The sequence below is a fragment of the Glycine max genome, chromosome 17, assembly GCF_000004515.6.
Source record: "Glycine max cultivar Williams 82 chromosome 17, Glycine_max_v4.0, whole genome shotgun sequence".
Classification (NCBI taxonomy): Eukaryota; Viridiplantae; Streptophyta; class Magnoliopsida; order Fabales; family Fabaceae; genus Glycine; species Glycine max.
Window position 1 is genome coordinate 15,969,664 of NC_038253.2, and position 17,744 is coordinate 15,987,407.

Here is a 17,744-nt window from a genome sequence, read left to right on the forward strand (position 1 = left end):
CGGATAATGATGCTAGGCTTAATGCATATGCCATTTGGAAGGAAGACGAAGGAACCGATTTTGGTTTGGAACATGCTTGGTGACTTTTGAAAGATCAACCGAATTGGTTAGAACAGTTTACTGAAAATTGCTCTAAAAGGACGATGATTTCGGCATTTGGGGCATATTCTTCATCATTTAATCCAGAAACAACATTCGAAGATGCTAAAGCTGACACACCATCTCTAATTGTCCGTCCAATGGGGAAAAAGGAAGCCAAAAGGAAGAGCAAGGGGAAAGGAGTAGGAACATCTACCAATCCTGTTGATCTGACTGGTGTGAAGGAAGCAATGAGGGAAAGAAATGTTGTCAACACCAAACTAGCAGCCTTAAGGGAGAAAGAATTGGAAAATGAGTATTACGACATTCTAATGAAGGACACTTCTACAATGTCTGGAACTCAACTCAAAGACCATAAAGCCTTTTGTAAAATAATTTGAAATAAACTAAGAATCTAGTATTAATTTGTTAGGTAGTTTTAATTTGTTGTGGCCATCTTTTAATTTGTATTTTTAGGAATCATGTTTCATTTGCTTTTTATTTTAACTGTATTATAATTTGTTCAATTTTTTTAATTTCTCAAACTAGTCAATATAGAACTAGACATTATAAAATTAGCCGTTACAAAACTAACCGTTATGAAACTAGTCAATACAAAACTAGTCATTATAAAACTAGTCGTTGTACAATTTGGTATTTAATTGTTCAATTCTCATTCATTGTTGTGTGTCTCCTTCAAACAATATTATTATCTCACTTATTTGTGCAATCAATCATTCATACAATGAGTCGAAATAATGACTTCTACAAAGTTTGGAAATAAATTGTTTGCGAAACACTTAACGACGATAGTGATGAACAAAGCATGAATTACTTACGTGCGATGCAACAACAAGGAGGCAACAACAATCAACAAAGAAGGCCTAGAAGAGTCATTAATCGCAATCGTGAAAATTGACATCTACGATTGATGAATGACTACTTCTCAGAAAATTCGATATACACCGAGACTCAATTTCGACGTAGATTCCAAATGTGGCGACAATTGTTCATTCAAATTGTTAGTGCTCTTAGTAATCACAATGAGTATTTCCAAATGAGATATGATGTTGTTGGTAGAATGGGTCTCTCGCCATTACAGAAGTGCATTGCAGCTATTCGTATAGTTGCATACTTCCCAGTTACATGGCAGGATCAATATCATAGAGGTGATAATCGCAAACCCACAATAATACTTGAAGTCGTCGCTTCACAAGACTTGTGGGTTTGGCATGCATTTTTTGGAGTTGCAGATGCAAACAATGACATTAATGTGTTAAACCAATCGCCTGTATTTCATGACGTTTTGTAAGGTCGAGCTCCTCCAGTACAATTTACAATTAATGGAACTCCATATAATATGGGCTACTATCTTGTAGATGGTATTTATCCAGATTGGCTCACATTTTTGAAGACCATACCAGTGCCACAAGGTCCTAGAAGAAAATTATTTGCAAAATATCAAGAAGTAGTGAGAAAGGATGTGGAACGAGCATTTGGGGTGCTCAAATCTCGATTCATAATTTATGTGGTCCATCGTGTGCCTGGAACATAAATACAATGAAGGATATAATGTTAGCATGCATTATATTGTATAACATGATTGTCGAAGATGAACAAGATACGTTCAATGGTAATGTTGATGTTGATTATAATTACATAGAAAATGACATTTCAAATGTTCAAATATATCGTGGTATTCCTCCTGACTTTGCTACGTACTTGCAAAGAAGACGCGTTATGCATACAAGAGGAATTCATCAACAACTTCAAGTCGATTTGATGGAGCATATTTGGAAATGTTACAGTCACAACAATAATGAAATTTAATTTTTCTTTGACATTAATGTTTTTCAAAAAAAAAATTATTATCTAATTTATGTATTTTTCATTTCTTTAACATTTAGTCATAAATAAAAATTAAATATATGCTAATTTTCCTATTTCTTAATATTTATTAATTTTTTCTTCAATGTTTCATTGAAATTAATTACTTAACTAATTATATTTAATTTAAAAAATAATTAAATAAAATATTTAAAAGTGGAGTCCATGTGGAACTAACAAAAAATTGTCTAAGATCCCAAAATGAGATCTACCATTAAAGGAAAAAATGAAATAAATCTTAAGAGATCTTCAATTCTACGTGGCACCGTGGGATCTACCAAAAAGTGGTCTAAGACCTCAATTTATGATCTACCACTAAAGATGCTCTTAGAACTTACCTCTCCGAATAACTGAAAATTGTGTAAGGGATTTGATTTTTATGACCTTTTGTTGCATTTTTTAAGAACGAATTTCACTTCCAGTAGGCTAAATACAGGGTTACCTATGGTTTTAATGTTACATAGGCCAGGAGCCCAAATTGAGTTCTAAAGAGGGTAAATGGTGTGAATGTAGTGTAGAGACAATTACTTAACCCACATCAGTTTTTGCTTGATGCACTCCCAAAATTCCTAATATTGCCTCCTTACCCTTCCTCTCCCAATCAAACCAAGTCATCTCTCCCTCAAACCCCCCATGACCACTGCATCCAACCTCCACCCAACCACACAACACCAATGTCGCACTCAAACACCACCACCCAACGCAACCTCCACAACACACCAAATTCACCATCATGCCATCACCTAACCACCCACCACTACCACATGCATTGCTAAGATCCATGAACATCCATGCCTCACCGAAAAACCATTCTTCTGCACAAATTTTATATAATTATGGATTGAAGAATTCGCAAGAGAAAAAAAAATACATTATGGATTAAGCAATCCATTATACATTACTCAATCCGTAATGACTTTTTTGTATTACGGAGCAATCCATAATACAAACAAATGCATTACTATTTAGCAAATATTTATGAAATTTATTAATATTTATAATCATGATTTTCTTAAAAATCCACAATTATTGTATCTATTATCTTTTACATTCTTTGTATCTTTTTCTTGAGTTTGATTTCTACAGATATGTATTAATTTGGTCCCTCTAAAAATAAAAATATTTTTTTTGGTCCTAAAAGATAACTCTGTTAGACGGTAGCCTGATGTGACTAACAAATTTACGCGTGTAATTTGATTATAAATGAGTTAAACAATTTGTGGTGGTTAAAACCCCTTAAAATGAATTAAACAATTTTGGTAGCTAAACACTCCAAAAAATTGCAAATTTTTGTTACTTATTGTGCGATTTTCTTCCACTTTTTTGATGAGATTACCGAAAAAGATGAAGCAAAAGTGAATTCCGATATCTTCTGAGTGTCTTTGAGAAGGTAGAGAGGGGAATTAATTAAGCCTGTTAACCATTTCAGGAAACATCTAATGAGCTTACTATTGAAGATCAACAAAAATATATTTTATTTTTATCATGACTAAATTAATACAAATTTTTTTATAAAAAAAATTGATAATTTTCAAATTTTATAAATATCCAAACATATTTTATTTTAAAATTTTTAATACCTTTACAAGTACATGATGAGCTCATTAAACTGTAAAAGAACATGAATATATGTAAAAGATCAATGATGAGCTCATTGAGCTGAAAAATAACAGGCTTTATCGTTATACGATTTTCAATATAAAAATAACATAATATATTAAAAAATAACTTTGAATAGAAGTTTTTCATTACTTTATTTTTACATTATTGTTCATAGTACTGCACCTTTTATATTAGATTTCATAATTATTATTTTTTACTTCTTTGTTATGTTGATCAATATCTGACCCTTCTTTTTCTTTTTCATATTTCTTTCTTTATTATAAAAAATGCAATTTTAATTTTTCTTTTTTAGTTTCTCTACATTTATTCTTCTCTCGATACAGATGTCGTAGAAAAAGTATGGAAAGAGTGAGTGAGATGTTTATTCAGATATCCCAGCCTTCTTCCGTCCCAAGCTACTTTGGGATTACTGCACATATTACTATTTAAGAAATAAATCATTCTGATAATGGTTGCATTTTTTTTTATTGAGGGAAATAAAAGATAAAGCAGACGGACAAAATGTCTACGGACAATAATTGTCCCCAGAGCATCAGTCATTACAAGACTAAGAATAAGAAGCCCATTTGGGTAAATAACAGATTGGGTGAGAGCTATGACCGGGTTAGATTTCGGTTTAAGGGTAAACTAAATTGAAGGTGAGTTTTAGGTCCACTAATAAAAATAGTATTTATTTTTATGTTTTATAAAATAAAAAAGGTCATATTTATAAATAAAAAAATATATTATTCTATTGTTTATAAAATATTACTCTTAAAAATTATTTTAAGTCTTTGCACCAATTATTGTGGTTAGCCAATCAAACCGCGCATAAATTCCCTTCCCTAAGGGTGTGTTCAAGGGTGACGATCCAATCCATACCCATTAAATCATTGATTGCTTGAATCAGAAGTAAACATGGAAAGAAAATCCGTATATTTTGCTATTCGTCTGAATTTGTCTTGACTTTGATGGTAATACCCGGGTTGACCGGGTATGGTTCGGGTTTTTTACGATAATCAAATGTTGGGTACAGGTACGGGTATGAGATTACTACATATATCCTGATCCCGAACCCGGACCCATCCCGTCACTTAAAATTTTTATAATTTTTGCATAATTTAATCAAAAGATTTAAAATTTTTATTACTAATTAATTTTATTTTAAAACTTTTACATAATTTAATATTCTTTTCTTAACATTTTTGTAGACACATGTGTTATAATAAATTTATTGATATATAAGTAGTTAAAAATAAATGTTTAACAATTAGTTTATTTTTTTTAAAATCAATTTTTTAATATTTTCTTTAAAAAAAATTATTTTTTTAATTTGAATCGGGTATGAAATGGGGTCGAGAATACCCAATACCTAACAAGAATTAGATAATAAATTTTAACCCATTAGATATTAGGTACGGGTATAAGGAGTCCGGGTTGAGAATTGAAGAGACAATACTCATCATCACCGTCCTATCCTATTGTCATGTCTAATTAGAGGGACATGAGTATGAGCAAGATTAACTCAATCAGAAATCATATCAATAGCAATCTTAGAGTCTGTCTCACAAACAGTATGAGAATAACCAAACTGACGAGCCAACTTGAGACCATTTAGAATAGCACGCAGCTTCACGTACGCCAAGAGATTGTGTTAAAGTCATAGGATCCTGAGTATCCAGATAGCCATTGTCCAAGAGAGTTGCGGAAAATACCACCATAGCCCGCATTTCCTGGGTTTCCATGTGAACTCCCATCGGTATTGAGCTTGATGAAGGGTTCCACTTCACATTCCTGCACATGATTACGTTAATTCTTTGAACAACTTACAACAACGATTTACACAATCCAATGAATATTTTTTTTAGCATAAACAAATAAATGCAAAAGAGAAGAAGGAGGAAACATTCTTGTAACACGTTTCTCTATTAATAAAATAATTCTTCTTCTTTATATTTATATATATATGTGAGAGGAGTGATTCAATTACACAAAAAAAGTTACATCAGTCCTCATCATCTGTTGATTTAATTTTAATTAACCCTCCTAATAAAACGCACTTAATTGACACATGACATCTAAGGAGTAATATGAGTCAAATTAATTTGTTAGGTAAAATTTGTCAAAAATTTAAAAGTTGAAAATAAATAGTATAATTAAACCTAAATTATGCAATAAAGTCATTGTCATTGATCCATTAATGCATAACAATAAATGTCAAAAACCTTTAAAAAGTTGGAAGTTTAATATCTAAATTATATTATTTATACAAATATATAAATTCATTTTTATAATTTAATGTTAGTATAAATAAATTAAATTTTATTAAGGTTTGTATTTATATCCTTAAACCCACCAAAACTTTAATGTGTTTGGGAAAACCTAACAATAATAATATCCCACCCTGCTAGTGTAAAATTGTTTTAGCTTAACAAGATATTTTGAGTTTGAATTTTGTGTATGGAGTTGTATATTAGGGTAGGGTAAGTATTTATAGTTATAAATAATTTTAATTACCATATTTACCAAGTAGGAACCTATTTGTAATTTTCTAAAAATATAAAAAGTCCATTAATAAAATTAAAATAATATAACTTGTTTGAAAATGCAATGAAGTTATAAAACATATAAAATACTTTAACTAAAAATAAACATTAAAATTATAAAACATTTTCTATTATTATGGAATATCCAAGTTATAAATATAATAAATAAAAAATAATAAATAATAAATTTAAAGTTATTTTTCTCGTAAACCTTGTTTTCTTGTTCTAAGTTTGCTTTGGTGTGTTACATATAATGAGCAAATCACAATAACACATGAGATTTCGTGTAATTCATAAGTATTTTTCACCTCTTTAACTTTTGTATCCACCTCCCTTATATGGGTGTTAGTGTAACATCTGTGGGGTGTTAAGAGAATCTAAATGTAATATACTGAGATGTTAGTGTAAAGTTTTCTAACTTAAGGTTAATTAGTGTAAAAAAATATAATATATATAATTTGATAAAAGCTGAGTGATATTACTATAATTTGCTCTATAATTTAGCATAACCTAACCTATAACCTATTTGCTAGAAACAAATTCTCTTTAAGCGTTCCATATTTTGGGCCTAGTTAAATTATTATTGACAAATGAGAGCAACTATTGACACTGTTAGATTTTTTATTAGCACTACTCATGTGTGTTTTAAATATTTTTTTTTTAAAAAATACCTTCTTTACAGAAACAAGATTCTGTAGGCTAAATACATAATGAAAGCATATTTTCCTTGTGTACGAGGGAGTGCAAACAAAATACATAATAAAAGTGTGATTTTATTGTATATTTTGCCAATGAAATTATGTTTCTATGGTGTTATTTTTTTTTGTCCCCTTTTACTCAATGAAAATATATTTTTATTTCGTTAATTTTTTTATGAAAAATTATAATAAATTTATATATAAGTTACATTTTTACTTGAATTAATTATGATACAAATTAAATTAAAGATAACATACATTATCTTTTTTAACATTAATCAAATTAATTGTAATATAAGTTACTTTTTTAAAATTTCAATTAAAGGAGTGTACAAGGCGAAATCAAACTTTTTTGTTCGAGGGAGAGATAATGATGACATAAGTCACCTTTTTAATTGTAATCAAATTAATTATGATGAAAATTAATATAGAAATTGATTTGATTACTATTAATAAAGGTAATTCATATAATAATTAATTTGGTTACTCTTATAAATGTTAACTTCTACCAATTAATTTAATTTTAATTAAAAAATATACTGATTACACTTAAAAATATTAAATTATATTATAACTAATTTGATTACTTTTAAAAATGTCACTTTCATTTATAATTAATTAAAAAAATCATAAAAAATAGACAACAAAAACATGTTTTTCTTTTTTTAACACCCCCTTACACAATGAAAACATCATTTTGTTGTGTATTTTGTTAGTGAAATCATATTTCCGTGAAAAAGGCATTTTTCAGAAGAAAAAAAATAAAATAAAATAAAGCACATGTGGGTATTGACAATAGCAAAAGCCATGGTCCCAATAATAGTTGCCTTGGCAAATTTATGAAGCCCATCGATTCGTAGCCCACAAATAAGGGAATTGCTTAGTGCACCCACCACAACTTCTTGTGCACCTAACATTTTAAGTGAAGTCACAAAATTGTCCTTCACTTAAAATTTTAAAAAGTTCTCCCTGTCCCTACAATGTGCTATTGTGCTTCCCTCTTCTTTGTTCTCTGCTTCTTCTCGCTGCACCGCCGCTATTTGTGCCTCCGTTTGCACATTGCCGCCCGTCCTCGCCACCGCCATCACCGTAAGTCTCTCTTTTCCACTCCTTGATTGAAATGGGATTGCATAGCCAATCCATATAATGCATAAGGATTAGCAATCCGTATGGATTATACCAATCTGTATAATTCATACGGATTGTCAATCTGTATGCATTATACGGATTTTCAATCCGTATAATTTTTTTTAATTAATTAATAATTGAATAAATTATTATTATTTAAAAATAAATTAATATTTTTGTCGTGTATTTTGTCAATGGAATCATATTTTCGTGAAAAGGGCATTTTCAGAAGAAAAAATAAAATAAAGCACATGTGGGTATTGACAATAGCAAAAGCATAATCCCAATAATAGCTCCCTTGGCAAATTTATGAAGCCCATTGATTCATAACCCACAAATAAGGGAATTGCTTAGTGCACCCAAGCAACTTCTTGTGTACCCAACATTTTAAGTGAAGTGACAAAATTGACCTTCACTTAAAATTTTAAAAAGCTCATCGTCTCCCTACAATGTGCTATTGTGCTTCCCTCTTCTTTGTTCTTCACTTCTTCTCGCCGCACCGCCGCCGTTTGTGCCTCCATTTGCGTGTTGCAACCAGTCCTCCCCACCACCGTCGCCTTTCCCGTAAGTCCCTCTTTTCCACTCCTTGATTGAAATGGGATTGCATAGCCATTATATGAATTGGAAATCCATATAATGCATATAGATTAGCAATCTGTATGGATTATACGGTTCTATATAATGCATATGGATTGGATTATACTGATTGTTAATCCATATAATTCATACAAATTGACAATCTGTATGCATTATACAGATTTTCAATCTGTATAATTAATATTTTTGTTGTTATAATATTTATTTAATAAATAAATATTGTTGTATATTTTTAATATGTATTTATTTAATTAATTATATTGGGTTTTTTGAAGTTTTTTTAATAATTAATTAATTCAATAAATAATTAATTTATGAATTTGTTTATTTAAAAATGAATGTATAAATATTATTGTTATTTATTTATTTTAAAAATATAATATTTAAAATAATTTTTTTATAAATTTGTTAAATATCAAAAAGTCCAATTTTTTTATAAGTATATATTGTACAATTTAGTTAAACAAGAAAATCTAATATTGTATATGACAAATTTTTTTTATTGATATAGTCGTACAAATATTATTACACTGATAGTATTAAATATTTATATAAATATTATTTGGAAGTAAAAAATTAAAATTTCTTCAATTGTTTATAAATATTTAAAAGTATTCAAATACTAATTATTAAAAAAATAAATAGTCATTTATTAGATATAGAAAAACAAGTTTGTACTAAGATTTTCATCATATATTTTTGTTTACTAGAATTAGTGATGTGAAGTCTATAAATTTTTTTAAAAAATTCTATATTGATTTATGAATATATAAAAGTAGTAAAAAAGTTTTTTTTTTAAATAATAAAATATTTATTTATGAATTATTAAATAGTAATTTATTAAATATTTTAAATAAAATTATTTATTAGTCAATTTCTTAGTTAGTTTATGAAACTCAACTATTATTTGAATGATGACATTAATTGTTATTGTTGTTTAAATTTGTTGATTATTGTTAGAACCAAAGGATTGCGTTGTGTTTTAGGCAGAGTTATAGGAAGAGCCTCAGGGACACAAGTTAGTGGTGATGCAGAAGAAGCCCTTCAATGTCGAAGGCTAATAGCATCTTTCGTAGACAATGAGTAGCTTGATGCTGAGGATGTTAAGCATGTGGATCATCCAGCTGACGAGGTTCATGAGCAGCCTCAGGAGCCAACTATTAATGCCCAGGGTTTTCCAGGCGGGCCCCACGATACATTAATTTTGACAGATTATGTTTATCATGTGACAGCCACAGTTTAGGCAGGAGAGGTACTTATTACTTGAATTATATAATATTTGAATAACTATTTTTCATTTAACCTGAAGTAATTAATTTTATTTTTTTCTAGGAACGTCATGAGTTGAAGTTGTCCTCTGATGAGATGAAGGTACAAAAATTTGGAAGGCATGTACTAGAGATTGAAGGCATAGTGGTTGCCACAAGATTAAGTTCTCTGATTGCATATTCCTTGGACACTGGTGACAGGGAACTTATATCTGCTTTTGCGAAGAGGTGACACAAGGAAATTAATAGTTTCTATCTTTCGGTAGGAGATGTCATATCACCTTTGATGATGTGGCATCGTTGTTACATCTACCCATTACAGGCGCCTTCCATACCTTCGATGCTCTTGATGTAGACCAAGTCGCGGACTTGATAGTTGAGTTGCTTGAAGTCAGTACACAAGAAGCAAAAGATGAGACATTGCAAACCAAAGGGGCATCGACTAGCCTAGCTGCGAGACATTTATCGTAACAAATGTGACACAGGACAATGGACCGTAACAACTCAAGCATATTTGTTGCATCTAGTTGGTTGCACACTATTTGCTAACAAGAGTGTCACACATGTGCATGTGGTATTCATGAACGTATTTTTTACCTCAGCCAATCTGAAAGCTATTCATGGGGTGCGGCTGCACTGGTCCATATATATGACAATTTGAATGATGAGTCAAAGAAATCTGCCATGCTACTTGCAACATATATCACATTGTTACATGTATTTATAATTTTGTTTAACTTCAATTATTAGTTTTATAGTTTATATTTATCATTGATTAGAATTTTTTTTGTTTTTTAAATATGTGCAGTGTTGGATCTACGAGCATTTCCTTATTGTTGCTTTGTGTGTTGCTGATGAGGATTATCATGAGAGGAAACCATGTACATGTCGATGGAAGTCTGGGAATGCATTATCGGTGTCGACGTATCTTAAGTGGTTGGATAGATTGATGTTAGATGCTGTCAGCTAGATTCCTTATAGTGACCACCGTGCATTCAAAGAACTTAAGCTCATATTCTTATTTTCCAAACAAAACAAATGGGGTTCATGGTCTAGACCATAAACCGTAGGCCCTAACCCTAAATCCTAGACCATAAACCCTAACCTTAAACCCCACACCCCTAACCATAAACACAAAACCCTAAACCACAATCTAAATAAACCCTAAACCCTAGACCACCAACCCTAAACCATAAAATTACTAACCCATTAAACCCTAACAACTAATTATTAACTAAGCAAACCCTAGGTAGACCATAAACCATAAGCCCTAAGCCATAAAAAAGCTACTGGTGGTAAGAGACAAGCATCTCTTAGAAATACCTGTTACATAGACACATACACATTCAAATGATTTAGGATGATCATGAGTTTACCTAAACAAAATGATTGTCATACACATGACCGATACATATAATGAGATGTACAAAATAATCTCTTGGTGGTTGACTTCTAAGAGGAAAAAATGCCATGCTTTGTTGGAGAGAAAGAGAAACAAGGATGACACCATACCTTGATGCAATCACATAGTCCATGTTGGTTATATTCATCCACTTATCCATGGTAACCTGCACGTAACAATTTTCATTAGATTTATTTAAAGCAAAATTAATCCATCAAAATGTAACAAAAAACTTATATACCATGGATAATCCGTCAACAAGTAGCGACTGCTTTAACTCCTCAAATCTATCTATCCCACAAGCATGTTGACATACTCATCAAACCATTTTGCAAGTTCTTTAAGCAAATGGTTACGAAACAAAGACCAAGAATCTTCACTCATATCTAATAAGGCAACAATTGCACGACATCCACAATTACCATCAGGTTTGATATCAACAATGTTTTCAATGAAATCATGCATGCATGGATGAAATTGATCCAACATGGGCATGTTCCTTCTTAGTTTTGGTTGTTCAGATGATGATGCAATCGGTTTGACTGAAGAATTGCTATTATGCATAGAATGTAATGCATCCACATATTCCCAGTAAGATGAATCATGCTTCATTGATCTTTGATGTCTGGTCATCAGTTTCTTTTGTGCACCTTTTGTTTTAACCTTTTCTGGAGGAGTGAACATAGATTTAGAGAAGGGTAGGCAATTTTCCGAAGTTTACTCTTTAGAGTAACTTTGCCACATACATCAAGCTTTTCAAACCGCTTGAATATGATTTCCATATCTTCGGTTATGGTGACTTCAGGCTCAGATAAACCTTGATCTGAAAAACTTAGCCTTTGCCAAAACATATGGATTGTGTCAATTGGTATGGTACCAACAACATATCTAGCTAGCTCACATGGACATGGAAGACCGTGAGTAGTTCTCATTACATATCCACAACAAGAACTATCAATGTCAGCATAATTTACATCCTCAAACTCAGAAACAATCTGGTTTAAAGCATACCTTGATAACATGCCAAGTAGTTTCTTGTACAAGGTAACTTTAAAAACATGTCCAACCATATGTGTACTTGTCTGATTGTATCAAAAGATGTCTTAATTTCAGTATGTTGCAGTGTGATCATGTTGTTCACGACTTCCTAAACACTACATAGGTCTCCAAGGCTATTCTGCAGTAGTCTCTTTAAGGCTCAATGAGCAAATTCAACCCTGCATTTAAAATACACAAACAAGTAAACAGAAACAATTATTTTTATCCATTAGACCTAAACCTTGTAGAAGCAAACTTCATTGCTTCATGATGATGAATCAAGATTGATTCAAGGTGTTTTGATGATAACAAAGATGATGACAAAAAGTCCATGAGAATGATTTCAAGATTGAGTCAAGAACAATTCAAGAATCAAGAGAAAGATTCAAGAGAAGTTTCAAGTTTTCAAGAATCAAGAATCTAGAATAATCAAGATCAAGATTCAAGACTCAAGATTCAAGAACCAAGAAAAGACTCAATCAAGATAAGTACTAAAAAAGTTTTTCAAAACATTGAGTAGCACATGAATTTTTCACAAAACCTTTTACCAAAGATTTTTTACTCTCTGGTAATCGATTACCAGTTTATTGTAATCGATTACCACTAGCAAAGATTGTTTTCAAAAAGCTTTCAACTGAATTTACAACGTTCCAATTGATTTCAAAATGGTGTAATCGGTTACAATGATTTGGTAATCGATTACCAGTGTGTTTGAATGTTGAAATTCAAATTTAAATGTGAAGAGTCACATCCTTTCACAAAAATGCTTTGTGTAATCGATTACAATTATTTGGTAATCGATTACCAGTGATAAGTTTTGAACAAAAATCAAAAGATGTAACTCTTCCAATGGTTTTCAAGTTTTTCTAAAGGTTATAACTCTTCTAATGATTTTCTTGACCAGACATGAAGAGTCTATAAAAGCAAGTCCTTAACTTGGATTTTCAAGAACATTGATTACAATCTTTTACATCCTTTGAATCTCTTTGAACATCCTCTTGAATTTCTTCTTTTTCTTCCTTTGCCAAAATCTTTCTAAAGCTTTTTGGTTTTTCCAAACCTTGAAAACAAAACTTGTGCTATTCATCTTTTTCATTCCCTTCTCCCTTTGCCAAAAAGAATTCGCCAAGGACTAACCACCTGAATTCTTTTTGTGTCTCTCTTCTCCCTTTTCCAAAAGAACAAAGGACTAACCGCCTGAATTCTTTTGTGTCTCCCTTCTTCCTTGTCAAAGAATTTAAAACGACACAGTCTGAGAATTATTTTGATTCTTCCCTTTCCCTAAAACAAAAGATTTCAAAGGACTAACCGCTTGAGAATTCTTTTGTTTCCCCCTTCACAAAGTTTCGAAGGACTAACCGCCTGAGAACTTTGTCTTAACACATTGGAGGGTACATCCTTTGTGGTACGAGTAGAGGGTACATCTACTTGGGTTGTTGTGACTGAGAACAAGAGAGGGTACATCTTTTGTGGATCAGTTCTAGTGGAGGATACATCCACTAGGTTGTTCAAAGAGAACAAAGGAGGGTACATCCCTTGTGGATCTTTGCTTGTAAAGGATTTTTACAAGGTTGAAAAGAAATCTCAAGGACCGCAGGTCGCTTGGGGACTGGATGTAGGCACGAGTTGTTGTCGAACCAGTATAAATCTCTTGTGTTTGTCTTCTTCTTCCCTACTCTTTTAATTTCCGCTGTGCACTTTAATTATTGATTTTACTTTTGGTAATATTAAGAAGGATAGGTTTTTAATTAGTAAAGGTTCGTTAATAATTAATTCAACCCCTCTTCTTAATTATTCCGAGGCCACTTGATCCAACAAACCTTAACACCAAAATATATTTACAATTTTCATTTTTGTTAGTTGTTGTGTTTCCTAAATGCATCACCTTATTTGTCCAGGCTTTAACAAATATTTCCTTATTGGGAATCAACCATGTTTGCTTCACATAATCAACAAACATTGGCCATGGTGAGCAAGCAATTTCAAACTTCATAAGATAGTTATTGAATTCTTGCTTAGAAGGACAATCCACCAGACTCCCTCGGACTTCTATGACATAATCCCATGCATTTTTTTTTTTGAACAACAAGGGTTTTACATTTTGCCTTCACATTCTTATCAATGTGAAACCAACACGACAAATTGGTAGACTCAAGGTGTAACGCCCTCTACCCCTCACATATATGTACTAATAATAAAAGGAATAAAAATACGGAATCAATTAATAGTTTTAAAACACATTTAAATAAAATCTTTTCAAAAGGGTAAAAAGCTCACATTCACTTTTCTAACATCATAATAAAACTTGTCCAAATAAATAATAAATTATCTCGGCTCAAAACAAGATCGTCCAAGACTTCATACAATTAATATAGAAACCTATACCCCTATGTCACATCTCATTAGAGCATTGTATTCACGTGTCCTCTACCATGTGGTTCTTCGTAGTCATCCACCTAACCATATGCTCTCACGAACACAAGGTTCGAGATCATCACAGGATCGAAACACAAATAACACACAGGGGAGTGAGTTATCACATTCCTATCTAATAGAGAGAAACAAGACAACATGTAGATTTACATATCATATAAACGAAATATAACTTACTTAAACATAGCTCATGTCATTCCATCACTTTATCGTGTAACATCACATCACAACACAACACGTCTATTCATTTTCACATCATTCACGTACTCAAGGATCAAAACACAATATCACTAAATCAATCAATATCGATCAATACACAAGCGTTATGCAACAGATACACTAAGACTCAATCCTATATGCAATGTGGTACCATGTCAGTGAAAAACCTCGTCGGGCGCCTAGGAGTACATGACAAGACAAACCACACACTAGTAAGTCAGGTCACTCTCACTAGGTAAAATCATAGGGAGACCAGTCAGGTCACGCTGTTTTGCGAGAATGCTCCAACCATGTGGGATCGACACAGCTTAAAGGAGCACTCAAACCGGTGTATTTACCCCCAAGGCCTACACTCCGAAGAGTCCGTCAGGGCCTCTCCCTCCTGATTCAGGTCCAACCCAGAAAACATTTTAGCACACAGACTCTATCTATGAATTGTACAAAACACACGACTCCTCAATTGTTCTCAAAATAATTTTATCTCGTCGCCTTGTGATTAAACTCGTCGGGTCCCCACAGTGGTTCCCATCACAATACTCGTCGTGCATTAACTCGTCGCCCTTAAAGGGTCTTATAGTCGTGTGATTGTACAATTCATAGCTCACAACTCAATGCACACAACATCTCAATGCACATATATATTACAAGTCAATACATACTCAATTTATCACATACACTCGGTCTCAATCACAATGGTATAATCCAATAACATGTTATCACACCTCATGAATCATATACACTTTACCTATGAACTATGCAATACACACAACTACTCAATTGTTTTCAAAATATTTTATCTCGTCGCGCTTGTGATTAAACTCGTCGGGTCCCACAGTGGATCCCATCACAATACTCGTCGCAAAACTGTCCCTTAAAGGGTCTTACAATTGTGTGATTGCACAGTTCATAGCTCACAACTCAATACACACATCTCAATACACATGTATTTCACCATTCATCACAGGTTCAATTTGTCACTTACTCACAATTTGAATCACATTTCATAATCTCAATATAACAATTTATACAAAATGCTTCTCACAACATGGGAGTAAAACCCCTCAAACAATTCACACAATCATATTAAAATCAATGAATCAAATCATAGGTCAAAAATATGAAAACACAAGAGCACTCAAGTTTATCAACCAATTCACATTAGACATCAATTGGTCATCAACACAACAATATGTATTTATAATTAAAGGAAAATTATAATTCAATAAACATCCCAAAATAAACCTCAATTTGATCCCTAAGGATCCTACACATGTTCATTCTAACCCAATTGTGATAAACTCATCCCTTACCTCTAAGTGGGCTCACATGTGTATTCTGACAGATAGCGGCATCTCTAGTCTTCTGATTCCTCGAGCTTTTCCTTTTTTCTCTGTGGTTTCCAACGTTATAGAGAGGAGAAGAATTAAGCATTTTTATCTTCGTGGATATTTTCTCCTCCAAAATTTTGAAATCCAATGGAATTGCGGAAATCAGTGGTTCTAAATTTCACGACGATCCAGCGGTTAACAAGTTCGAGATCATAGTTTTACTGGACAGGTTTTGAGTTCTGCGGAAAAAGAAAGCTAGATGAAGGACATTTCTCTTAGCTCGAATTTTTTCCAATTTCCAACGGTGAGAATGCTTGGAAATGAGTTGAACCTTGTGCTAAATATCACGACGATCCAACGGTTAACGAGTTCGAGATCGTCATTTTACTATGATAGGTTTGAGTGTATGCAGAAAAAAGAAAGGATTTTGGGAGGGGAAAAGAGAAAACGAAATTGAGAGGAAGAAAAGGCGTAGAGTCTATCACTAGTCTGAAAACTAACCTAAAATGTCTCTATTTATAGCTAAGGTACTCACAACCTATTATTTACTCTATTTATTTATTTTTATTATCTTATAAAAAGAAACTCTATTTTATTTCTTATCAAATGAATAAATCAAATATTTTTTTCCTTCAAACCATTATTTTAATACAACTATTTCTCCTTATTTATTCAATTATAAAAACCTCACCATTTTCTAAAACTCTATTTTTATTATTTTTTTTAAACTAAAAAGCCTTTTTAATTTATTTACGAAAAATGGGATGTTACACAGGGAAAACAATTTTCACTGCATTCATCAATGCTAAATCTCTGTCGGTAACAATGACTCCAGGGAGTGCATCACGTCTCAAAAAATACCTCAAAACCGTTATAGATCTCAAACAACATTGCTTAGACATTCTCCCTCCAAATAGGCAAAAGCAGTTGAAAATATTGGTGTCACACCAACAATGTCAAGTAACGACAACCTATACCTGTTTGTTTTCTAAGTACTATCTATGAGAAATACCAAATTACAAGCATTGGATAATTTGAGTGCATCAGGATAACTCCAAAATATATCACGCACAATATCTTCATCCTTGAATCTATGTCAATGAATATACTGATCTCGTTCAAGAAGTTTCATTAATTGTTGTATTTCAGTATTATTACCACATCATATAGTCACACTTTGTGCATGTCTTTCATGTTTTTCAAATCTGATGACACCTAAGCACACTTAGTGGAGAATTTTGGATTAGTGGGCTGAACCATAGCTGAAATTCACTAATTATAATTAGTGAAATTTTGGCTCCAAATTTAACTCAACAAATTCAAATTCAAATTCAAGTAAAATTTGAATAGAAATTCAGATTCCCCCCCCCCCCCCCCCCATTTTGTGTGACACTTAGGCTATAAATAGAGGTCTTGTGTGTACATTTTGCAACTTTGATCATTTTTACCTTTCCTCATTCTTCATTCCACTATCATTGATCTTCAAGAAGCAAATGACTACATTGATATAGAAGATCCAA

General features: G+C 32.0%; 1 pseudogene; it reads left to right on the forward strand.

The window, feature by feature from the left end:
- The first annotated feature begins 1,009 nt into the window (after window positions 1-1,009).
- On the forward strand, window positions 1,010-1,908 carry LOC106796641 (uncharacterized; annotated as a pseudogene).
- The last annotated feature ends 15,836 nt before the right edge of the window (window positions 1,909-17,744 follow it).